This window comes from Loxodonta africana, chromosome 8 (assembly GCF_030014295.1).
Source record: "Loxodonta africana isolate mLoxAfr1 chromosome 8, mLoxAfr1.hap2, whole genome shotgun sequence".
Lineage (NCBI taxonomy): Eukaryota > Metazoa > Chordata > Mammalia > Proboscidea > Elephantidae > Loxodonta > Loxodonta africana.
Window position 1 is genome coordinate 116,382,925 of NC_087349.1, and position 25,925 is coordinate 116,408,849.

At 46.1% G+C, this 25,925-nt stretch overlaps 1 protein-coding gene across 7 annotated transcripts in view; it reads left to right on the plus strand.

Annotated features, from left to right (window-relative positions):
- The window catches only part of TNS3 (tensin 3), a 337,654-nt gene that overhangs the window by 74,325 nt on the left and 237,404 nt on the right, over nucleotides 1-25,925 (plus strand). The window contains exon 1 of one of the 7 annotated variants that reach the window (XM_064290248.1): nucleotides 21,820-24,243. The exons of 3 other annotated variants lie outside the window; for them this stretch is intronic. The gene's annotated coding sequence lies outside the window, so the exon portion shown is untranslated. Of the gene's footprint in view, nucleotides 1-21,819; nucleotides 24,308-25,925 lie in introns of those variants that run through there. 3 more of the 7 variants (XM_064290244.1, XM_064290247.1, XM_064290246.1) reach the window with 3 other exon arrangements.

The window sequence follows — 25,925 nt, forward strand, 5'->3', positions numbered from 1 at the left end:
TCAGGGGGGCAACGTGCTCATGCCCAGCCCCCTGCTTGCAGCCTCAGTGGAGCCCTGCAGGGACGTGGGGTCCCCCCAGCTCCACTCTTGCCTATGACACGCAGTAGCCGTGTGCTTTGGGGACCCATCTTTGTCTTTGGACAGTGACTGACCTCCTTGGGCTCATCCTTAGCAGTGCAGACAGTGAACCTGCCCAGCTGCTCAGCGAACACTGGAGTCCCTGGGTAGTGCAGATGGTTAAGTACTCTGTTGCTAACCAAAAGGTTGTAGGTTTGAGCTCACCCAGAGTTGCTTCGAAAGAAAGGTCTGGTTATCTACTTCTAGAAAATCAGCTATTGAAAACCTTATGGAGCACAGCTCTACTCTGCGCATATAGGGTTGCCATGAGTCGGAGTTGGTTGGTCATAGGCCCAAGGAAGGGGAAGCGGGAAGAAGCCTGCAGTGCCAAGAGCTGATGCCCAGGGCAGCCCACCCGGGGCTGTGGGTGACTCCCTGAGGCTGGGGCTGATGTCTGTTCAGCTTTAGCTGCGGGCTCCTGGGGCTCCCTTGGCAGCCCTAGGCTTGTTGGTGAGCTTGGCCATGGGTCCTGGATGTGCCACATGTGCACCATCTCTGCAGGGGTCTGTGGGTCTTACCCAGCAGAGCCTGCTCATGCTGCAGGGCTGTTTGCACTGTGCACCGGAGCCCTGGGGTCCTTCCAGGAGCCCCACAGTCACTGGGGGCCACCCTATCCCTTTCGCTCAGAGCACCCCTTTGCTTTTGCTTTCTCCTGTGTGGTGAGTGAGTTGAGTATTCTTTCAGCCCAGCCCCTACTCCCTTCACACCACCCCGCTCAGTGGCTCTGAGTGTGTGTGTCTATTATGTATGTAATTTTACATGTACCTGGAATCGACTCGACGGCACTGGTTTGGGTGTGGGATGTTTCACTATACACATGTGTGCATGTACTCATTTCTCTGAGCGAGCTTGCACTTTATACTAAGATCTGTGTGACTTTGCTAAATTGCATGGACCAGTGCGTCTCAGAGTGGGATATTGATGGATGCCAGCCACATCAGCATTCCCTAGGAACTTGTTAGAAATGCAGATTCTCACCACAAACCTGTGGAAGATGGCGCAGGGTGGCGTGGCTCCACTGTGACCTGCCTTCATGCCTTCTCCCTTCCCTGGTGGCAGGGCTGGATTATCCAATAAGCAGGGTAAGCATAGTGCTTGGGCTTCAACACCAACCCATATGAAATTGTTCACTACAGAGTAGTAAGTAAGCACAAGTAAGTCCATGCTTACCTTGCTTACTGGGTCACACGCCCTTGTCAGGGATTGTAAATTTAAAAAGAGGCTTTGATTCTATAAGATGGTGCTGTGGGGCTGGGAGGGAGACAGATGCCAAGCCATACCTAGAAGCAGAGTCTTTGATGTGGAGAAAAATGGATAATCTGCCTTGCAGGCTGGTGGGCAGGGTGGGGCACGAGGAGAGACCCAGCCCTGCCACAATGCATTTCAACAGGTGAATATTTTCCTCACTATGATGGGGACAATGCTGCCCCCGTCCTGGCACTGGGAGATGAGTGCCACCCTGGGTCCAGGTTCCGGCAAAGGGGGAGCTCTTTGAACCCTGGCTCCCTGCTGCCTCCTGGAGCTGGGCAATGTGTGTGGAAGGACCTGTGTCTCTGTCCAGGGCGGTAACAGCAACTGCAGGGGTCACGCTCCCCACAGATTTAGTGAAGGGTTTCCACCCTCATGTTCTCACCTCTTGGGACAGGAAGCACAGGATTCTTTTTCTCTCCTGGCCCTGCTCTGGCTGAGAGCCTTTGGATTGGCACGTATCTTTAGTTGAGACCAGCATTCCCTGAGGGCACCTTGGGAGTCGTTGGCCTAGTGGGTCATGGGTTACCTGAGACCCCGTTTTTTCTCTTTGTTGCCATATATTGAGAATCTGCTTTGTGTCAGACCCCCTGACAGACACATTTGCATTTAAATTTAACTCATCCATTTTGGAAACAAAGAACTGGGGCTCAGAAAAGTGACCTGATTTCCCATAATCCAAAAAAAAAAAAAAAAACCATTGCTTTGGAGTCGTGGCGAACACATGCATGGTTCACCATGTGCTACGTAGGGTCAGGTTCCCATTTGACAGTTTCTGCAGAAATTGTTCAGTGACCTTAGTTACACTTATCACAATATGTCAGTGTTTGCTTTAATTGTGGTCTGTTTGTTCCCTTTCCTGTACTCTAGTTTCCCTGCCCCCTTATCTTCTCATCTTTGCTTTTGAGTAATGATTGACCATTTGGTCTCATTCTGATGGTTTTTAAATAGAGCACTGATCTTACGGGTAATAGCCTTTATTTTGTGTGCCACTCTGCTATTTCGCTAAAAAGTGGTCTCAGGGGATAGGCTTGGTTCTAGATTTAAAGAGGATCCCAGGGCGATAGTCTCAGGGGGTCACCTCTTCTCTATTATTCCAGTTTGTCTGACTTTTTTTTTTTTTTTTAAGAATTTAAATTCTGTTCCACATTTTTCTCCCAGTCTGCCTGGGACCATCTATTGTAATCCTGGTGAGAATGGTCAGTGATGGTCAAAAACAAAACAAAACCCGTTGCCACGGAGTCGATTCCGACTCATAACAACCCTACAGGACAGAGTAGAATTGCCTCAGCGTTTCCAAGGAGCGGCTGGTGGATTCCAACTGCCAACCTTTGGTTAGCAGCTGTGTGCTCAACCACTGCGCCACTGGGGCTCCTATCCACTTTTTCTGGTCTCAGCGTAGATGGGGTTGTGGTTCCGCTAGGCTTGTTATGTCTTCTAGCTGAATTGGCCTCTTTGTCATTATGTAATGTCCGTCCTTATCTCTTTTAATGAATTTTGATTCAAAGTCTATTTTGTCTGATATCAGTATGGACACCTCTGCTCTTTCTTGTTTATTGGTTGCTTGGAATATTTTTCTCCATCCTTTTATTTTCAGCCTGTTTGTGTTTCTTGTATACAGGAAGAGAATGCATCATTTTTTTAAATCCATTCTGCCACTCTTTGTGTTTTGCGTGGGGCATTTATACCATTCATATTTACACATTTTGCTATTTGGTTTTTGAGGGTTTTGTCTATTCTTTGTTTTTTTAATTCGAATTTTTATGTCTTTGTATTTGGCTGCTTTCTTGTAATGAGCCTTTTTGTTTTTTTCTGAATTTTTTTTCTCAGTGATTTCTTAGTGGTTAACACGTTACATTACACAACTTACAGTTGCAACAATGTTTAACATATGAACAACAGTTAACATACAGCCTTAACATAATAAATTTATTCCTGATATGCCCCTCCCTCCCCTGTTTCTCTTTTCCTGTCTCCATTGGTATCAATATACAGTCTATATTCGCTAAGTTAGTTTATACTTGCTTGTTATAATTTTGCCGTTTGTATTGTTTGTGGGATTTAATTATTGAGTTTATACCCTGAAAATATCATATACTTATGATTGCCTGTTGTTGTGTTTTTTGGTGATCTCTCTCTCTTATTTTTTATTTATTTGTTTATTTCCCCATGTATAAAAAAATAGGAGTATTTAATGATCTTGTTTTTCCATTTGGAGTACTCCCTTGAGTAATATTTGCAAAGCTGGTTTGGTAGTGGCCAATTCCCAGAGTTTCTGTTTGTTTGACAGTGTCTCAATTTCCCACTGATCTTTGAATGACAGCTTTGCTGGGAAAAGAATTCTTGGATGGCAGTTGTTGTTCAGTATTTTATATATGTCACTCCGTTGTCTTCTGGCTGCCAGAGTTTCTGGGGAGAAATCTGCATTGACTGTTATGAAAGACCCTTGGTATCTTATATTGTGTTTTTCTCTTGCTGCTTTTGAAATTCTCTCTGTGTCTTTGTTTTTCAAGAATTTTATTAGGATATTGTGGAGAGTGATCTTTTCATGTTTCTTCTAATTGGGGTTCATGTAGCCCACTGTATTTGTGGATTTGGTTCTCTGTTCAAGTCTGAGAAATTATCTCTGATTGTCTCTTGGAAAATTGTTTCTATGCCTTTGTCGTTGCCATGGTGCTCTGGGATTCCAGTAATTCTAATGTTAGATTTCTTAATTGAATCCTGTATTTCCATTTGGGTTTGTTCACTTTTCTTTGTTCTTTTCTCTTGTTTTCTTGAGACTTGATAATTTCAGTTATTTTGTCTTCTAGTTCATGTACCCTGTCTTCTATTTGACTGTTGTATGTTTTGCTTGCTTTTTTCTAATTCAGTTGCTTTATTCATCAGTTTCAGTAGTTCTCTCTTTTTTTTTTTTTTTTGATGTTTTCAATTTTCTTATTGTCTTTCATTTTGTTCCTCCATTTGTTTCCCAATCTCTGCTAGTTGGTTTTCCGTGTTTTTTGCTTTCTTTAAGTGTGTTTAGCACTATTGTCTGAAAATTATCAATTTTTTCAGTTACCGTGGTCTCCATAGGAGAAATTTGCTCACCCTTATGTTTTGCTTTTGATTGGTCCTTTTTCTTGTGTGATTTTTGTGTGTGTGTGTGTTTTATTATTTTTTTTATTGAACTTGGGCTATTTTGTTTTCTTTAAATTTTGTATTCTGGCTTTTGTGGGAAAATTTTCTGATTGGGCACTGTCATGGCACAGCAGCCAAGTGCCTGGCTACCTACTGAAAGGCCAGGGCCTACACCCCACCAGCCACTCCATGGGTGAAAGATGTGTCAGCCAGCTTCCCCAAAGACTCACAGCCCTGGAACCCCATGGGACTGCTTCACTCCATCCCACAGGGTCACTATGAGTCAGCACTGACCTAGCAGCTGTGGGCTTGGTATCTCCTCCTGAGGGCACTCTTACCCTTTTTTTCCTTCTTTTTTTTTCAGCACTTGTTCAGGAGTGCTAAATGTTCAGTCAGTGGAATTCAATAGGCATGTGTGGCAGGGGTGGGGGTTAGCTAATCACAGACGCTGATGTAAGCAGTGGGGTTCGGACTTTCCTGTGGTGAAGAGGGGGTACTCTCTCTGTCTTTCCCTCCCAGGCACCCCTGCACAGGTTCTCTCACATTGTCCTGCTGTGGGCAGGGAGCCAGTCATTTTTTCTGCATTGTCCAAATATTCCCCTCACCCTGCTGCCTTTGCAGTTCCTCTCAGTGCTAGTGCCTGTCCATCTCTGGCCTCAACGAGATTCAACAGCACTTTCTCTCAACCCCATGGTCTTCCTTCACCCTGTACCGGATGCATGGCCCACGGACTCCCATGGCCAGTTTCCACTGCCTTAAGAAATCAGGCTATAGCTTCCTCAGATTAGCTCCCTTTCTGTGTTCCCTGTTTGGGGTGTTGCCCAGCCCCACCCCAAAACGTCTGCCATGAGCTAGTGCTTCAGATGTTAGTTGGTAGGCTCTCCCAGCTTCTGTGCCATCCCTGCTCCTCCCCCGCCCCCTTCTGGACTCACCCCAGCTTTCCAACACCTCAGCTGCCATTCAGAGTTCTGAGTTCTCAATCTGGGCTTGTTTTTATTTGTTGTTCAGTGGATTAGTTGCTGGGGGAGTAAATGGGAGCATCCACTCACTTCACCATCTTGCTCCATCCTTCCTGTAGGATTTTCAGTGGCTGATTTTTTCTTTTTGGAACTAGATCCTGGGCCTGTCTTTTGAGGTATCTCTATGTGGTCTCATACCTCCAACCTTTAGGTTAGCAGCCAAGCATGTTAACCCAGCAACTCCTTTCCAAGGTCATATAGCTGTCAAGAGGCCATTAGAGGACCTTGCTCCTGGCTTCCTCTGCCTGCCCTTTGACAATTACTTTTCCACAGTATTGGAGACCAGGTAGGTATGTTCATTAGCCTTCTTCTAGTATTTTTTATGTGCCACATTTTAGAATCAAGGATGATTTGTGTAGGAAAAAAATTTCAAGTTTTATTAGTAGAGCTTGGAAGGAAATTAATGATTATTTAGTGCCTGGGATTTTTCAGACCCCCAGGTTGGTGTTTCTGGCCCTCAGTGCATCATTAAATTATCAGAACATCTCTCTGGGATGTACACCATGGGCCGGAGTAGGTGAGTGACTTTCCCAAGGTTACCTGGCTCATAAATGAATAGAAAGGACATATGAGAATTATAATGAACATCCAGACCTCTTTGGCCATGCCGCACCACCTCCTGATTCAGCCCCTCCCGGCCTGACCTAGACAGGGTCTCCTTTGTTTTTGTTCCCTCCCAGTCTGTCCTCACATGTTATCGGAGGCCATGGTGAGTCAGTCACCCTTGAATCTGTGAGTCATCAGCCTTTCAGAGCAGGTGGCCTGCTGGGCTTGACACGTTGCTGTTCCGGCACTCTATCTGAGGCTGTGCTCTGGGCCCGGGCCTTGGGTGTACTGGGGTGTAAGTGTGCCTTCAGGGCCTCTCTGTCCTTCCTCTGATTCTGGGAACTGTGCTGCTCATCCCTGGGCCTGCTGCTGCTGCTCCACATTGGCATTCAGCTGGTTCCAGGCTCTACTCTTCTCCTGGGACTGCCATCACAAAGTACTACACACTAATGGCTTATAACAACAGTACTTAATCTCTCATATGTCTGGAGAACGGGAGTCTGAACTCAGGATGTCAGCAGGGATATATTCTCTCTCCCAAGGCTCTGGGGGAAGATCCTGTCTTTCCCACTTTTGGTGGCCCAAGGAGGTCTTTGTCTTGTGCCATCACTCCAGTCTCTACCTTGTTCTTCATATGACCATCTTCCCTCTGTGTGTCTCTGCATCTCTCCTCCTGTTTTATAAGGACACCACTCAGATGGGATTAGGACCCACTTGGAAGCTCTGATGGCATTGTGGTTAAGAGCTACATCTGCTTACCAAAAGGGCAGCAGTTCGAATCTACCAGGCGCTCCTTGGAGACCCTATGGGGCAGTTTTATGCTGTCCTGTAGGGTTGCTATAAGTTAGAATCGCCTTGATGGCAACAGGGTTTTTTTTGTTTGTTCATTTTTTTGGTGCTTCAGCATGACTTCATATTAACTGATAATGTTTTCCAAGACCCTATTTCCAAACAAGGTCACATTCACAGGTATGGGGTTAGGACTTCGGTGTGTCTTTTTGGGGGGACACAATTCAATCCATAACACTGCCCAACCTCCCCTCTGCAGATGAAGACCTGAGGGCCTTGAGCCCTTCCAAAAGTTTCCAGAATAGCTTCCTTCCAGGACATTTTAACACTGAGCTGCAGGGTTTGCCTCAGTGCAGTGGTCCTGGCCTAGTAGCGGCTGTGGCATGCTTGCTTAGAAATGCTTGGGCACATTACACTGGTGTATTCAGAGGGGAGGCGTCAACCATGGCTGTGACAGCAGGATTTGACAGCATCCCCTGATGGACTGTACTGGACTTGGTTACCTTGGTGATATTATACTTGAGAGAGCCGTTTGTCTGTTGGAAGTGGGGTCTTCCTGATGCCCGGGGCATTTCAAACACCATGAGGGAAGAAGTCTTTCCCATGGTTGTAGTGCCTTGAACCTTGAATATTGCCCACTCCTCTATTACTTTTCCTTTAGTCGAACCTTCTTTTGTTTATCGCAGTGGCTGACAAAATTGGGATGTGAAGCTAGGTTAATACATTAGACTAAGAATGGTAGGTAGTGAGGTTGAGAAGAAAGCCAGGAGGCTGACCTACCTTTTGTAAGTGCTAGCTGATTCAACATGTAAACAGGCTCCTAGTTTGTGGACAGCCAACTTAAAAAGGAAACCTCAGTTGTTGGATGTGTCTTATCAGGAAGAAGGGAGATAAACAGGAATCCTCAGAGAAAGTATATGATATTGGAACCACACAGCGTATGGGCTGAGCTCTGGGGACATGTCCTCACCACAGTTGCACAGTAAAGACTCAACGCCTGTTCCCTGGGTAGAGTCGGATGATTATTCTAGAAGAAAGTCAAAGACAAGCTGCTGCAAGTGGCTGCCCCAGTGTTTGTAGTTGGAGGACCTCTGGCTCTATGTCAATGAGGCCCTTGATTCTGCTTTTAGACATAAAAGGATTATTGGTGGTGCTCAAGTCTGTTTATGCCACGCTTGCACTACCTATTTATGGGATGTGATCTACTGGCTAATAAAAGGGATGCACCATTGTTTCTCCAGATAACTGTGATCACTAGTAACTGGAGAGATAATCAGGCTATGTAAGACGGAGTCTTAAGTTTTAACTGTTCCTATATATCGCCATCAAGGTCCCTAGGTAGCGCAAAAGGTTTGCACTCAATTATTAACCTAAAGGTTGGCAATTCAGACCACCCAGTGGTACCACAGAAGAAAGGCCTGACGACTTGCTTCCAAAAAGATTACAGCCAAGAAAACCCTGTGGAGCTTAGTTCTCTGCAACACATGGGCTCACTATGAGTTGGAAATGACTTGATGGCAATAGGTTTAGTGTTTGGCTTCTATATCTATATGTGTGTACATACTTCATATATGTAGAGGCACAGTTTGTACTCATAATTGAGCTTGGGACTGGCATCCAAGTGGGGTTGAATCTATTTATGACATGCTAGAGCCTTATGACCTTGAATGGAGCCCTTCAACCTTTCTGGGCTTTACTTTCCTCTTGTGTACAATGGAATGTTACCATGTTCCCTACAGGGTGACCGTAAGGACTATATGAAATGATGTATTACATTCTTAGTGCTCATCATGACCAATAGGAAATACTCCATGAAGGGAACAAAGCCGTATTCATTGTTTAGTGGGTTCAAAAGGGCAAAGAAGTCCTTTTCCTTCAAGCAGCCTTTGTATTTTTGTTCATTTGTTCCCCCGCCATCTAAGGGAGGGAGCAGGTTGATCAGTACCAGAGCGCGTCACCTGCTTCCTGAGTAGGAAGGCTCCACTGGCTTCCAGAGCAGGTGGACTGGAGCCCCTGTGCCACCGGAAGCTGCTGGTGACTAGATCCACCCTCAGGCTTTGTGTTACTCAGAGCAGCTCTACACATTTCAGACAGACTTTTTCAGTTGCATCATTTTGAGGCCTTTGTCTCTGTGTTGTAGGCCTGTTATATCCAAAATAGTGGGGGAAGGGGGAGTTACATACATATGCGTACATGTACATGTACATGTACATGTACATGTATATGTATATGTATATATATGTGTGTATATATATATATATGTGTATATATATATATATATGCGATGTTTACCTTGTTGTTGAGGAAAGAAAATCCCTTTCTTGTTCTCTGCCTCATGGGCCTCTTCCCTACCCTGACCCTGAGTCCCTGGGTGGTGTAAACAGTTAACACGCTCAGCTGCTAACCTACAGGTTGGCAGTTCAGGCTCACTCAGAGGCACCACGGAAGAAAGACCTGGTGATCTGCTTCTGAAAAATCAGCCATGAAAAACCCTATGGAGTACAATTCTGTGTTGACACACAAACTGTAGCCAACTCAATGGCAACTGGGGGATGCTTCCTTGGGAAGATGGGAGAATGTCCTAGTTACCCTTCTGGCAGAGAGGAAGACTGGGGTGGGGTGGTATCATGGGGAGTGTAGACGTTGAAGGCCTTGGTTGGAGTGAGGAAGTTGTTATGGATTGAACTGTGTCCCCTAAAAATGTGTGTCAACTGGGCTAGGCCATGATTCCCAGTATCGTGTGGTTATCCTCCATTTTGTAATCTGACGTAACAATGTCTTTTGAGATATAAAGGAGAGAGTCAAGGAGAGAGAAGACGGACCTATTACCACCAAGCAAGAAGAGCCAGGAGTGGAGTACCTCCTTTGGGCTCAGGGACCCTGCACTGAGAAGCTTGTAGACCCAGGGAAAGACTGATGATAAAGATCTTCCCCCAGAGCCAAAAGAGAGAGCTGATGCTCTAAATTCAGGCTTCTAGCCTCCTAAATAGTGAGGGAATAAATTTCTGTTTGTTAAAGCCATCCATTTGTGGTTTTTCTGTTATGGCAGCACTAAATAACCAAGGCAGAAGACAACAGAAAAAGAGTCCAGGAGGTGAGGCTGGTCTGTGGGCACGTCATGAACCCAGGACTTGGCAGGCATAGTGGAAGCATCTGGGGCCATCACAGGGGAGATGTCTGTCGAATGGTAATAGCAGGCCAGGGTGCAGAAGTAGGTCTCATATGCAAATTATCTGCATGTCATAGTTGGAACTGGGAGTCGAGGAGGGAATCCAGGCAGAAAAGGGCTGAAGGCACGGCCTTGGAAAGACTTCATGGTAACCTCTCGTTAATGGAGGCCTGGGTGCTGCCAGACACCATAACCTGTTGATCTAATAATGCTGTGCTTGGAGACTTAGAGGAAGGAAGGGGCTAATAGGAAAGACAGCCAGTGGTCAGAAGTGTGGATGGGGCATGCGGGCCCCAGTCAGTGATTTGTAGGATCTGTTCACGGTACAGTCTGAACAGTGGCCTAACAGGTTTTTATTGGCATTCAAAGGCAGAATGGTTCCTCTCTCCCACCTTATCTTTACTTTTCACACAATATCCAGGAAGCTGATGCGTATCAGCACATGGAGAATCTGAGCCTATTTCCCAGGTGCAGGTGTGGCTTCCTCCAGGAGGTTACTGGTTCCACCTCTGTGGAGCCATTCTTGCTGTCAGCTTCCTGGGCCACTCCCAGTGAGCCCCGTGTTTGGGGAGGTGGCCATGGGGCCATCAGCTGCCGGTAGACAACCTGAGTTCTGTGCCTGGGAAGTCCACTCCTTCAGTGGGGCCGCCTTCTCTGAAAGAGGCCTGTGTCCCCACCTTCCCGGACCACGTGTGGGGTGCTGCAAGCAGCAGGCCTTGTGTTCCAGCAGCAGGTTCAGCTGCTCAGGATGCAGGTGTGAAGCCCCACCTTGTTGCCCCTGCTCCCAGATTGATTGTTTTTGCTCAGCCATTGTGGTTCCTTATACCAGAGAAGAGGTCGTATAATAATAGTTACTGAAATATGAGTCAGCTGTTCATTGAAATCATGGCGGTTGTACTTCCCTTTGTTTAACTCAAGTGAAGACAATGGGTTGTTTCTGTCCAAGGGGACATCAGGAATCAGGTTACACAGACTGAAGTCAGAACCTGAGAACTGGCTTCACTACTGTCAGCTGTATCCTGGTATCTGTGCATGCAGGCTGTGCACGTGTGTACATGTGTAGCACGCTATGTGCATATGTGTGTATGTATACATGTGAGTGCATGTGTGCGTGCGTGCTGTGCAGGCATGTGTGTGTTGGAACTTTGTTCAGTATGGCTGGCTTAAACTCACAAAGTCAAACAGAGGAAGTGATCATGGGCGATGAGATTAGAACAAGCTCAGACTCCGAGTATCTAGAAAAGCTATGCAGCAGCAAATACTTCCATTGCAGCCATTCTTCCTCTGATGGTGAACGACAGATTCTCCCAAATAGGGTATTTAATTGTTTCAGAAAGAGTGGCCACCAGATTGGGTGATATTCGAGATGGATGAAGACAAATCTACTTGAATGGCACTTACTTTATTCTATGTCAAAATTAGATAGCAGCCACACATTTTAAACAGAGCATACAAGCTTTTCATGCATATAGTATTGGCTTGGGGCTCAGTGAAGAAGACAATGGATGTACAAGAATACAGCAGAGCAAATCCTGGACCACTCCAAGCCTGATGCTACGTCAGCCTTTCCTGACGAGCCTAGTCCACAGTTATCCCTTTCTGTGTCTGGATTTCTTGTCCTCATAGTCAGTGAGTGCAGACATTTGGCCTGCTCTGGCTATTTCGTGCTCAGACGTTATTTCCCTCACTGTAGTTAACTTCAGAGACACAGACACACATGTGCCACAGTGGAGCCTGAGCTGAGTGCTGGGCCCTGCTATCTGGAAACCATATACATACATAAGCATGCACACGGATGTCTAGACCCACTGTTGGCCCGTCAACTTCTATATTGCTCATTGAAACTAAATTACATCAGGCCTGCAGAGACTTGCAAACATCCTTGCCCCTGGATCTCTCTTGCCTACAGGAAATAGAGAGAAGAGGCTCAAGAATACCATTGGCTGAAAGTCCAAGCGTTCAGTTTGGTCAAGAGAAACAAACTTAATGGCCCTGGTTCTGGCAAAAACCTGTTGAGACTCAGAAATAAAATATATATTGATGCTTTCCCACAATTTTGAGTTGAAAATAAATTATTCCAGAGTTGTGGCGTCTAGTTGACTGATGTACATAGCACCAGCTCTTTGGAGGAAAGCGGCAGAGAATCATGTTTGAAAGTGATACCTTGAGAGGATGGAGATGTAGGAAAGGAGGGTCCTGGTACTCAAGGATGACCTGTGGGTCCCCTTTTCCCGGGGCTGCGTCCTAGGCAGCGGGAGCCCTGCAGAGTCCCTCCCGCCTCACCTCATAGAAGTTGTGAGTACTGGCGCTGGCTGGCTGGTTCTTTGACTCCTCAGAGGAGGTTCTGACTAACATGAGGTCCAGGATTTACTAACTGAAGAAGAGTGGGGAGCTGATGATGAACTGGGTTGTAAACTGGGGTCTCTATCCCCAGGTACCCTCTCATCCCAGTGGTCCACACTCCCGCTAGATGCTCTGGGGCAGCTTGGAGCAACCACACTCCCTGGGCTGGGCTTGCTGGCAGTTATTAAGTAACTTCACTTCTCAGTTACTTATTTATTACATCTTTCTCAGTTCCCATTGTGAAGGCCAGGGAGCTGTTTGAATCTAGGACCCGGTCAGGAGAAAAAGTTTGAAGGCATAGTCCTGAACTATTCTCAGATTTGCTTTTTCTTATCTCTGTGTATTCACCCCTTGGGTGATATCTCTTGATGACTTTATTTCGATAGAATTAGTTAAGAAATGAGAAGAGACCACACCGTGATTTCAGACTTCTTGTCTCCAGAACTGTGAGAGAGAGTAGATCTCTGTTGGTTGAAGCCACACAGTTTGTGATAGTTTATGTGGCGGCTCTAGTGTGTCAGGTGTCCTCCCTTCACCTGTTCCATATTGCTCATTTGTTCACCAAGTGTTTCTGGAACTTCGTTATGGCCTGCAGCATCAGGAGGGAGCTGTTCCTGGCCTGGTCAGGCAAGGCCCAGCCCACACAGGGGCACCTATGATGGAGGCCCCTCATAGGCTTCAGCAAGACGTGAAACAGCGTGGCCTGCTGAGGGGGCCAGGGGATGAGGACCACATTCCCCCGCAATCTGTCACGTACTGCCGGCATGGAACAGATATTGAGGATGGGCAGAGAAACAAAAGAGGACGGTTGTGGACATTAGTTTGGAAGAGGTACCTTTGCATATGAGCTGAGCTGCAGACTGGGTAGGACTAAAGCTGCCACCATTGGATAGTTTTCAGGGAGGGGAAGTGAAGCCCTTGCTGTAGAGGGAGGGCTCCAGGCGTGGCCTGAGTGTGTCTGGCATTAACGCAGCAAGAGTCCAGGGCTGGGACCTGCTGACACATCTCCCTTCTTCCTGGAAATGACCCCATGCTTGAGCAGGGGCCTGGATGGCGAAGTGTCAGAGCTAGACCTGGGTCCTGGACCCCTGGGGCAGGTGCCCTGATCTTTGCCCACCAGCCTCTCTTTTGAGCTGCTTCTCAAAGCCTTGGACAGGTGGCCGTACTGCCATCTTGATGCCATGGCCGTCGATTTTCCATGAAGTCAGTGGCATGTCCTACCCTCCTGTCCTTCTAACCACAGGCTAAACTTTGGTTTATATTTTTCTTTGATTTTGCCATTTCGTCCCACATCTAAAACAGCCTCCAGCCCTTTGGCGTTTTTCAACATTGGAGGACAGAAATTGCTTGGGTTTCTGGGAAAGGCCCTGAACTCCTGAGGAGGCTCTCTGGTCTTCCACAAAGTCATTTGCATTTCCTCCCCACAGACTCTGCACACAGCCCAGGAGCCTTCCTCATGTTTGAGTTCCTTGACCTTCTAAGAAAGGGGGAAATCCTAAACACATTTACAAAACAGCAATGCTGAGCTTCAGATTCAAAACCCAACCCCCTTGTAGCTTTGTGAGCCCAGCTTTCATTGCAGCGATTGTGGACCTCCTTTGCAGGTGGAGGGGATTGTGAAAAATTAGCAGCAAGGAACATGGTAACTCTGGTGTCAGCTTATGGCCCTGCCGGTTAGCACAAAAGCATTGGCTAATGATTAAACCCGGGGTGGATTGTCCAATAGGCAAGGTAAGCATGGTGCTTACTTTGCTTACCAGATCATCTGTAGGAAAAGATCACACGTTTTTGCACCAAATCAAAGATTCTACTTCTAGGTATGGCTGGTATCTATCTTGCTCCCAACCCTATGGCACCTTCCTACAGAATCAAAGCCTCTTTTTAAATTTACAGTTCCTGACAGGGCAGATGACCGAGTAAGCAAAGTAAGTCCAGGCTTCCTTGTGCTTACTTACACATCTGTAGTGAACCATGTCACGTGTGAAATTGATCACTACAGAAGATTTAGTAAGGATGCTAAGCACCTGCATAGTCCACCCCTGATTATAGCCCACATCTCCACGTGGAGGTCTCCACAGGCCTGGGTTACCCATGGGTGATGGACATGTCTCTGTACTACTCTTGCCTCTGAGAGGTGGGAGTCCAGGGTATCTTCTGACACTGCCCTGAATTCCTGCCCGGCAAGTTCCTGACCTTCCTTGGATACCAGGTTCTCATCCCTGAAATGAGAGAGTGGGACCAGGTCTGGTGCTCGCAGCTTTTGTGTCCGGGTTCACCCCATGCTCGGGCAGCCCTGGGGTGATGAGTTTGGCTCCCAAGGTGCCCTCCAGCTGAAACATTGACTAGCCTCCTAGGTTTGAAAACAGGCAGTGCCTCCCACAGGGATGGGACAATTGAGAAATGTTTCTGAAGAATGAATGGCCACCAGATTTGATGACTGGAAGTCTGCTGTGGATGAGAGAAATCTAGATAAATGATATGTCTCCTTGCTTGTCATCTCGTAGAAATGGCAGTAGCTGTTTCACTCGTTCAACAGGGAATACCACATGCTTATTTTTCTAATGTGCCAAATTAGTAAAAATGTTACCATAGCATACTAATGGCAGCAGACATCCCAGGCCCGCATGGAAGACCCTTGACTTCGTAAAGGAGGCATTGTGTTGGCACAGTGGTTAAATTACCTGAGAGCATTTTACCCGCAAGACAACCACTCACTTATTAAAATGCACACAACACAGTCACACTCTCTTTCCACAAACAAATGAGTAGACAAAAAACTAATTGAGGAGAGACAGCAATGGGGCATGAAGTACACCTGGGCTTGTCAGCTTGGCAGCTCCGGTTCCAGTCTCAGATTCCTCCCTAAGTTACTGAACAGTTACCCTCGAGTTGATTCCAAACTCATGGCAACTCCATGTGTGTTAGAGCAGAACTGCTCCATGGGATTTTCAATGGCTGATCTTCCGGAAGTAGATTGCCAGGCCTTTCTTTGGAGGCTCCCCTGGCTAGATTTGAGTCTCCAGTCATTCCATTAGCAGCCAAGCACTTAACTGTTTGTACCACCCAGGGATTCCCCTTAAGTTATACATAGTCTTATTCTCTAAGTGTCTGTTTCCTTTCTCCCTCTCTTCCTTTCTCTCTCTCTCTCTCTCTCTCTCAATAGAGAGACACTTTGCTCAGAAAGAAAAGGGGAAAGGGAAAGGGTCTATTGAAATAGTGTGGGATGGGGACTACTACAGTAAGGGGAACACTTCTACTATAAGATCTGCGAAAAACCAGTTGCCACAATTTGCCGCCAACTCATGGCGACCCCCTGTGTGTCAGAATAGAATTGAGCTCCATAAAGATTTCTACTTTCTTTTGAACGTAGATAATCAGTTCGTTCTTCCGAGGTGCCTCTGGGTGAACTTGAACCTCTAACCGTTTGATGAGCAGCCAAGCATATTAACTGCACCACTGAGAAGCTCCATAAGTTCTTCAAGCCTATTATAAGCTTTTGTTTTCTCTCCAAATGTGGGTGTTGGCTAATAGGATATCTGTGGTGTCCTCTTGCACAGATAGGCTTTTATTCTTTAAGCTTTTAAGTGGTTAGATAACCAGGTACCTATGGCTGTCCCGTTCCTCAGGTCACCGAGAGTACATTTGAGCTTTTGGGGTGGAACCTCATTTGTACTTTTATGGGACCAGGGTTTGGGCATGAACCTGCAGGCTGCACATGTCTTCATTCGGAGAAACTAGCATCGATTCACAGTTCTCACAGCTGCTTTTCACGGTTTATTGTTTTGCTCTTCTTGTGAACTTGTTTAGAACATTCACTTCCCCAAGACTATTTATTGTGAAACAGTTTTTGTAAAAGAAAAAGGAATTTTTGTCCTTATAAGAAACCATGTGTCATATATGGGGTGGTTAAGAGCTATGGTTGCTAACCAAATGTCGGCAGTTGGAATCCACCAGGCACTCCTTGGAAACCCAATGAGGCAGCTCTACTCTGTCCTACAGGGTCGCTATGAGTCAAGTTCAACTCAACAGCAATGGGTTGGGTTGTACAGACAAAAACAGCAACAATTGGCTTGGCATTTTCTGTTTTAGTTAAAAGCGCCTCATTTAGCTAACAATCTCTTTTCCTACCAGTGTCAACTGTGGCTGTCCCCAGCCTGCCCCTCTCCTGGGCACTCAGGAGTGTGAGGAAGTGGGTGGCCTGTCTTCCTGGAAAGAACTATGTCTTAGTCATCTAGCACTGCCATAACAGAAATACCACAAGTGGATGGCTTTAACAAAGAGAAATTTATTTTGTCACAGTCTACTAGGTTACAAGTCCAAATTCAGGGTGCTCCGGGGGAAAGTTTTCTCTGTCTGACAGCTCTGGAGGAGGGTCCTTGTTCTCAATCTTCCCCTGGTCGAGGAGATTCTCAGGCACAGGGACCCCATGTCCAATGGACATGCTTTGCTCCTGGTGCTGCTTTCTTGGTATTAGGAGGTCCCCAACTCTCTGCTTTCTTCCCTTAGCTTTTATCTCTTGAGAGATAAAAGGTAGTGCAGGCCACACCCCGGGGAAACTCCCTTTACCTTGGATCAGGGAGGTGAGCGGAGTGAGGGTGGTGTTACAATCCCACCCTAATCCTCTCAACGTAAAATTACAATCACAAAATAGAGGACAACCACACAATACTGGGAATCATGGCCTAACCAAGTTGATACACACATTTTTGGGGGGACATAATCCAGTCTATGACATACTGGGTCTTGGGTCTGGAAAGCAGGATGGGGCAGGGAAGAATCAGAGACCTTGGGGTGACAGACATGGGTGTGCATCCAGGTGAGAACAGTTACTAACTTTGTAAATTTTCTGATCTATTGAATAGACTTTTAAAAATAGCTACTTATTAAGAAACAAAACAAACAAACAAAAACCAAACCAACCAAACAAACAAAAGCCTCAGTAGTTACCTTCAGAGGACCCTGGGAGCCAGTTGATTCTGAAATTTGGTTAATTAAGGGAAAGAACCAAGCACATAGCCTCCTTTTCTCATATGAACAATACCTCAGGGTTTCCAAGTAGATAAAGAGGAAAGGTTCTCTTTAAAGAGGAACCCCAGCTAATAAATGTTAAAAAGTGATGAAATTAAGTTGTTACCATTTTTCTAACCCCTAGTATATGAATGTTGGCTGCAGGCAGTGATCAGCAGCAGCCTCTGCCCCCACAAATGAAAATCAGCTGCATGCCATGTGCCTCCTGCTGGAAGGACACTGTGCCACCCTGCATGTCCTTGCCACAAAATCTAAACAGCTTCAGATAGAGTCTCAGACCTTTCTACAATTTACAGGAAATGCAGGGGCCAGAACCATGTCTCAGATTATACCAGAGCGGCTGGTAAAATCCAGAGTTTCTACTGGGCAAAAAATAACCCCCGTTTTTTTCAACAAATAAATGGGAGGAGGAGGAGAAAGAACCTATATTTTATAGCAACTGAAGAGATATAGCAAATAAGCATTGCAAGGCTTTATTTGAAACTTCAGACAGACAGTGAGGGTAAAAAAAACAATAACAAAAAAAATTATGATGCAGGGAAATTTGAGCTGAATAGATATTTGATCTAATCAGGGAATTTATTGTCAAAATCCTGGTATTTTGTTGTTCTGTTTTTTAAAAAGAAGCCCTGGTGCTACAGTGGTTATACAGTTTGGCTGCTAACCGAAAGGTTGGTGGTTCTAACCCACCAGCGACTCAGTGAGAGAAAGATGTGGCAGCCTGCTTCCCTAAAGATTTACAGCCTTGGAAACCCTATGAGGCAGTTCTACTCTCTATAGGGTCGCTATAAGTTGGAATCCACTCGATGGCAGTGGGTTTTTGGTTTGGTATTTTAGAGATGCATACGGAAATATTTATAGGTGAAAAGATGTGATGTCTGTTGCTAGCTTTAAAATAGTCCATTGAGGGGGGAGGGGCAGGTGTATCCATGGGGCGCTTTGGGGCCTGAGTTGGTAATTGTCGAAGCCAAGTGGATGGTCCCCGGGGGTTCAGGATCCTCGTCTCTCTGCTTCAGAGCTGCAGGGTACAGATGTTGTGTATGAAACACAGAGCTCAGGGGTGACAGTGGACCTTGCTCAGTAGTCAATAGCTGTTTTATCATTATTGTTTAGATCACAGCCCGGTGTTTTCCAATCACTGCCCTGGTATCTTCCATTGCCTCATGACTGAAGACTGCTGAGTCCTTAATGTGGAATGTTGACATCTGGAAGGACAGTCTCTTAGCCCGGCTACACTGTGTCTTTTTGATGAAGTGTTTAGAGGAAAGCCTGCTGAACTCATCAACAAATGACACAAAGTCGATACATTGTTTTTTTTAATGGAAACATTTACCTCCTAAAGCCTTATAAAAATTCATTCCAAATAAAGGGTTGTTTTAAACTGGCCAGCTGAACCCTTACTTCTTTTTCCCTGGGAAAATCATATACCTCCATTGTCAGGAGAACTAACTTTAATGTGGATTGCTCATAGGAAGAAATAGGCCAACGCTCTGACATTGAGTGAGTGCAGATTTTGACTCAATACGATGAAAATTTTGGAAAATTAAGACAGTGTAAAATGGGCTTGGACTGCCTTATGCGGTAGTGAGCTCCTTTTCGTTGGAGCTATTCAAATAGAGGCTGGCTGTGTTGCTGCAGGTGTAGTGCTCAACGTAATGGACAGATTGGGTGAACCTGACATGGAGGAACGCTCTCTTGAAGCCGTACCCTGTGCAATAACAAGGTCGTCAGCCCAGTCCAGGCTGTGTTAGGTCAGGGTTCTCACGGTGGTCCTGGACCAGTAAATAGCGTTAGCATCCACCTGGGAACTTCAAGATGCAAATTATTCAGCCCCCTCCCAGACCTGTTGAATCAGAAATTCTGGGGTAAAAAAAGTGTTAGGTCAGTGTTCTCACGGTGGTCCTGGACCAGTAAATAGTATTAGCATCCACCTGGGGACTTCAAAATGCACATTATTCAGCCCCCTCCCAGACCTGTTGAATCAGAAATTCTGGGGTAGGGCCCCCAAATCTTTTAACAAGCGTTCTAGGTGATTCTGATGCAAGCTAAAGTTGGAAACAGTTATTCCAGAAGGCACTGTCTTCCCAGGGGTAGGTGAGAGTCTTGGGCTATCACCTTGAGAAGTCAGGAGTTCCTGGTGCCTGGTGGTGTCTAACGGAGCCTTGGGTGAGGAGTCTGAGGACTCAGGCAGCTTTGAATGTGTAGGTCACCTGACTTTTAAGAGTCCTTCCACTTGAGGACCTCCTGTTCTCTGGTATCTTTCTCTCCTCCATCCTGGGCAGGGGCGATCTGTGGTTTTCTTCATACCGCTCCAGAATGCTGGGTTCTTCAGACTGTCTGTCTAGAAAGTAATCCAGGCTTCTCAGTGCAAGACATTGGCAAGCTGGTAGAAATTGTCAGGTGGGAAATAGATACCTGGAAGAGGAAAAGCATGTCTTCAGAAGCTAGTGTCCAAGCATTAGCTTGTCATCTGCTAGCTTTCTTCTAAGGAGAAAGGATTACTCCAAAACTTTGCTTCCTACAGACACATAAGCCAAACAAACCAACAAACAAAAAAACGTTGCTGTTGAGTTGATACTGACTCATAGCGACCCTATAGGACAGAGTAGAACTGCCCCCTAGGGTTTCCAAGGAGCAGCTGGTAAATTCGAACTGCTAACCTTTTGACATATATATATAAACCCAAACCCAGTGCCGTTGAGTCGATTCCGACTCATAGTGACCCTATAGGACAGAGTAGAACTGCCCCACAGTTTCCAAGGAGTGCCTGGCGGATTCAAACTGCCGACCCTTTGGTTAGCAGCTGTAGCACTTAACCACTATGCCCCCAGGGTTTATATATGTTTATGTATATATATGTGCTGGGCTGTGATCATGATTCTTTTAATAATAATATAACCAAAACCAAACCCACTGCCATTGAGTCGATTGTGACTCATAGCAACCCCATAGGGTTTCCAAGGCTGTAAATCTTTACGAAAGCAGGCTGCCACATCTTTCTCCCTCGGAGCTGCTGGTGGTTTCCAACCACTGACCTTTTGGTCAGCAGTTAATTGCTTTACCCACAGCACCACCAGCACTCCTTAATGTTATAAACCGAAAAAAAAAAAAAAAACCAAAACCCAGTGCCGTCAAGTCAATTCTGACTGATAGCCACCCTATAGGACAGAGTAGAACTGCCCCATAGAGTTTCCAAGGAGCGCCTGGTGGATTTGAACTGCCGACCCTTTGGTTAGCAGCTGTAGCACTTAACCACTACGCCACCAGGGTTTCCAGCCTTAATGTTATAATGACATGTTTGTTATGTGGGGAGATTAGAATTTGAAAGTTTTTCAATAGAAGGAAACTTTACTGGGTCCTGCGCCATCTTTGCAGTCATTGGTATGCTCAAGTCCACTGTTGTGGCCATGTTCAGAGTGACTGACTGGGGTTGTGAAGGGAGCCTTCCCTCCATCCCATGTTTCCTTCCCTGTCTTCCTCTTTTTTAGGTGAAGAAATACTTTTTGTTATGTAATAATTTATAAAAAGAAAAGAATACATTGTGTGAACAGTTCTATGACCACAAATTTTATAACTTAGATAAAATGAACCAGTTCCTTGAATGACTTGGCCTGCCAAAGATCATCTGAGTGGGACTGTATCTGTTAAAGACATTGAATCAATAACTAATAACCTTCTGAAGCAGAAAGCATCAGACTCAGATGGTTTCGCTGGTGAGTTCTGCTTAACATTTTAGAGAAGAATTAACACCAATCCTCCTCAACCTCTCTCCTCCCCACTCTCACCGCCCCCCCCCCAAAAAAAAGCAGAGTGAGCACTTCTCAGCTCACTCTATGTGGCCAGTATTACCCTAATGCCAAAACTAGACAAAGACATTATTAGGGAGGACAACTATAAGCCAATATCTCTCATGAACATAGATGCAAAATCCTAAGCTTAATATTAGCAAATCTAAAACAGCCATATGGAGAAATAAAAGAATATATGCAAAGGACGTGCAAGGCATAAAGCGTAATTATAAAATGAACACCTGTGAGTCCAACTCTCTGTTTAAGATGTATAATGGGTCCTTTAAATAATGACATCCATGTGACACTGATCAGTTTATGCGGTGGTGGTGGGTGTGACTCTGAAGCAGGTGATCCAAATAACCCTGCCTCAGGACGTGGGCGTTGTGCCATTGCCGGTGCCCTCCCTCTCACAGTTCTGGTTGTGAAGTGATGAGTTAAGTCACTATTGGATGGGTTTAGTGACCTTTACAGTTCCGGTTATCACCAGGATTTGAAATTGGCCCAGCCATGGTCACCTTTTGCTTTGGCCTTCAGGAAGCTCAGAACTCAACAAACATGTGGTTATATAACTGACTGAGGTTTTGTGGGCCACCCCCGTCTGATCCAGCTATGCTTTTTGTGACCCTGTTTTTGTGATTATTGATTTTTTTCTATTTTAAAATTTGTGTTAATTACTCTTAATTTATTTGGTAAGTCATCCTCAGTTCTTTTTTAAAATGAGGTGGGACAAAAATGAGTGAAGTAAGGAAGGAAGTGGAGAAGGAGAGAGAGGAAGGAGGGAAGGTAGAAAGGAGGGAAAAGAAGAAAGGGAGGAGGGAGAGAATGGCATTGGGTAGGAACTGGACACCTGCTAGGTTTTATCCCCTGGCCTCCCAGGAACTCAAGGCAGGTTTTTCCTCCTGAAAGAAACTTGGGAGGAGGTGGAAGCCCAGCTGTGGTCAGCAGGTGGGCTAAGGTGCTGTTCGTTTCAGGGCTTCAAAGTGGTTCATTGCCCATTGAACCCCTACTGAGAATTTGCATTTCTAGCCTCCATATACTGAATCAGAATGAACCGGTTTGTAGGTCTGGTTTGTTTCTGCTTCTCAGGGAGGTGGGTCCCAGCTAGCTTTCCACCAGGACTCACTGTGGTTCAGCCCTGCTCTGTGGCAGCTGTTCCTGGTTAAACCGCTCTCAGGGCCAGTACTTATTGCCTTAATCCAGTGCCTTGGCAGGGGATGGCCCTGCTAGCCTTGGGCAAACATTGTCCTTGTGCGGTCGATTAAGCCAGTGCTCACCTTTATCGTGGCACTCTGAGGCCTTCCAGCTCCCACCTGCTGTTGCCCTTGAACCTCCCACCCTCCTGGTGCTTTCCCAGTGCTAGTGGCCAGCTGCCTGCACTGCTGTGTTAGCAGATGGAGGAGGCGCTTCCACTGTACTCAGGGGAGGAGGAACAAAGCAAGAAGGAGCTGCTGCTGGCCACGAGAAAGGCCCTTCTTCAGACCTCCTGGCTGGGCTGCCTGCCCTCTCAGCACCGTGAGTCCGGGGGTGCATGGGTCTGGGGCTGGTCCCCTGAAGGATACACCGCGTGCACGCGTGTGCTGTGACCTGCTCTGTTTCACTGTGTGGGGAGGGGCTGCTACAAGCCTCACGTACCAGTCCTCCCCAGCCCTGATGCTGCAGATATTGGTGGGACTTTCCTTTTTCCCATGGGGAGGACTGCTTCCCTGCCAAAGACTGGGCTCTGTCAGCCCTTCTTGGGATGTTGAGCTTGTGAGAACAGGAAAATGGAGCATCACAGATGTCATTGTAAAATTCTCGTCTTATCCCCCGTCCCCTGGTTAATGCTGGCCTTCCTCTGGCTGGTTTTTCATCGTCCTCCTTGGCTAGGTTAAACCTCCTGGTTCCATATGTTCCACACCAGCTCTGCTCCTGACATGGGGTGCAGGGGTCTCTGAGGATTTCGTTAAAGACAAGCACAGATACAATCTGAATCTGAATGAAATATTTGTTTCTTAGAGTTGAGTGCGATTGCAAAATGGTGTTATTTTAGCTTCTCACTCTCAGTCTATGTATTTTATCTGGCAGTTCTTGGTGATATGGCTGTTTGTATTTAAGAGCATTAAGAAAAAAAATCAGACTGGGCAATCTTACTTGTCAGCTTTTTCTAGTATTGTCATCCTGGAAAGGAACAACATCTGACCAACTGTATGCTTTGTGGAAATTCCCTCAGCACTCTGCATCTCATTTCTTCCTCTGTAAAATGGGTATAGTCTTGCATGGCGATAGGGTCTCATACGGCCTTGCGGGAAGGGGGCAGATATACTTTTCAGGTACCTGTATATGCCAGGCACACAAATAAAATCATTGAATAAACAGCTGATATTTATTTAGCACTTATTATGTGCCAGACACTGTGCTAAGCTCCTTACAAGTGTTTCCTTATTTAATCTTCCCAACAATGCTATTATTATCTCCACTTTTCAGATGAGGAAACTAAGTCACAGAGGTTGAGTAAATTCCCAAGATCAGACATGGAGTACAGAAACAGAGCTGGGATTCAAACCCAGGCAATAGGATTTCAAAGCACGTGAGCTTCACCCCCACACCACATGGCCTGGGAGATGAGTGAATGAATGAATCAGTGAACGAACAAGTACACGCCTTTAAATTTGTCCATTGAATATGCCTGGTGGTTGCCTTCAAAATTTTTGAAAAAGTTTACTCTGCTTTGCCTGGGGAAGCAAAAACAAATGTGCAGAGTGTGTCAGCCTGCCCTGTTTACTTGTCCTTTCCCTCCAAAGCCCAGCAGCCATGGGCTATGACCTACGTCACCAGACCTGGGCCCAGCCTGGCTTCCTTGTGAGTTTGGCTCTGGTTACGCAATGCCAGTTTTGTTCATCTTTTGGAACTGTTTACAATGCGGGTTTCAGGATTTGTCAGCACTGCCGGAACAGGACACAGTCCCTAGCGACTCCGGGGGAAGCTGACGTTCTCTCTGCATCTCTACGCCTTTGCCGAGATTCCTAGTAAGGTATCTTACTTTGGTTTTCATCCAAAAGAGAGAAAAGACAAGAGATGGCAGGAGGCACAGGCACAGGTATTTAGTCTGTTCTAGGTCAAGGATCCTGTTGCTATCCCTCACTCCTTGTTGGTGACTCCAGGTGAGCTGGGCAAGGGATAGGGCTGGTTGCTTCTGGCTGGAGCCAGAGGTCTGGCATAACAGAGAGAGAGATCTTCCCCCTTCAGCTGACCTGCCCAGAGCAAGTGGCTGAACACCTCTACTTTAGGCACTTCAACTTTAGAATGGGGGATTGATACTGAAATCTTGTCTCATGGGGTAGTTTTGGAGGACAACATGAGAAGGTATTTGCAAGGATCTTTGTTGTTGACCTAGCACCTGGCTAGGCACGGGTGGAGTGAGTCTAACTTGGTTGAAGAGAAGAACCTGTTTTTATAGCAATGTGTAGCTAAGGCATATTGTTAGCGTTTACTGAGTTTCCTGAAGTTAAACAGTAACTACGTTGCTATTCAGTTGGTACTTTCTTCCTAAATAAGTCTCTCAGGTCAATTTATTCCATATGTTATGACTTTGCTAAGGAATGGATAGTTATTACTTTTTATCCTGATCTCTTTAGGATGAGAAGTCTGTTAAAGTAACTTGGGTACATTTATTTCTATTATCCGAAAAATGAAGCTAATTCAGTATTTGTTACTGCGGTGTGAACAGTATCATCACAACTCTTAGAATGGCCCGGTCATTCCTTAGACATTCGGGAGCTAGTGGTCAATTTATTCCTTCTGTCATGCCCCAGACCTTTGTCCTCTTTCTGTCCTATGCGCAGGACCCTGTGTGAGTGCTGGTGGGGGCAAGACAGGGTGCGCCTCTGCTATTATTTTCATGGGAGAAAAATTCACAAAATTGGGTATTTCAGTATAGTTGTGATGAGCACAGTAAAGAAGACTAAGATAGAATGGGAACTTAGGAAAGGGGCTGGGCAGGGCTATCTGGAATACTTGCTGGGGAGATGACATCTTGAGATGAGAACTCAAGGGTTTGCAGGGGTTAACCCAGTGAAGTTTGGGTAAGTGAGAAGGGGTCATTCCTGGCTGTGAACAGCATATGCTAAGGCCCTGGGGGAGGGGGGAGCTTCGTGTGCTGTGGGAACTGAAAGGAGGGCTGTATAAGGGCAGGCACTGGTTCACTCAGCACCCCGTGGGCTGGCCGACTACCTGCCCCTCACCCCAGAGCAGTGGGTATCAGTGAAGGATGCTGCACTTGGAACGTACCGTTTAACTACAGAAAACAAGCTTGCTTTGCCTACTTGGAGTTGGTATTCTTGGGCTCTTTCCTACCTGTAGGATTTGTACCTGGTACCAGGTACACAGTGCCTGTGTTATAAATGCCTGTTGTGTGATCAGGAATGTAGGAATTCTATCACCTCACCTGCAGCTTGGTCCTCTTCTCTGCTATGAGCATGAGGATTATCTGCTCACTTCAGTGATTCTCACTGAGGCACTTCTTCCTTTCTCTTTTCCGTTTCACTAGCTCTGACAGCTCAGTGAGGTCCCAGAGAGCGTGTTGTCTTGAATGTTAATATCTCTACCAATGCCGTTCTATGTGTTAGAGAGGCCTTTGCTACTTTAATCCTCCCAACCATGTTGTGAAGACGACTACTGCAATTATTAACCCATTTCATGCATGTGGCATCTGAGGCACAGAGAGGGCAAGCTACCTGCCTAAGGTCACACAGCTCATAAGTGTTGGTGCCTGGATTCAAA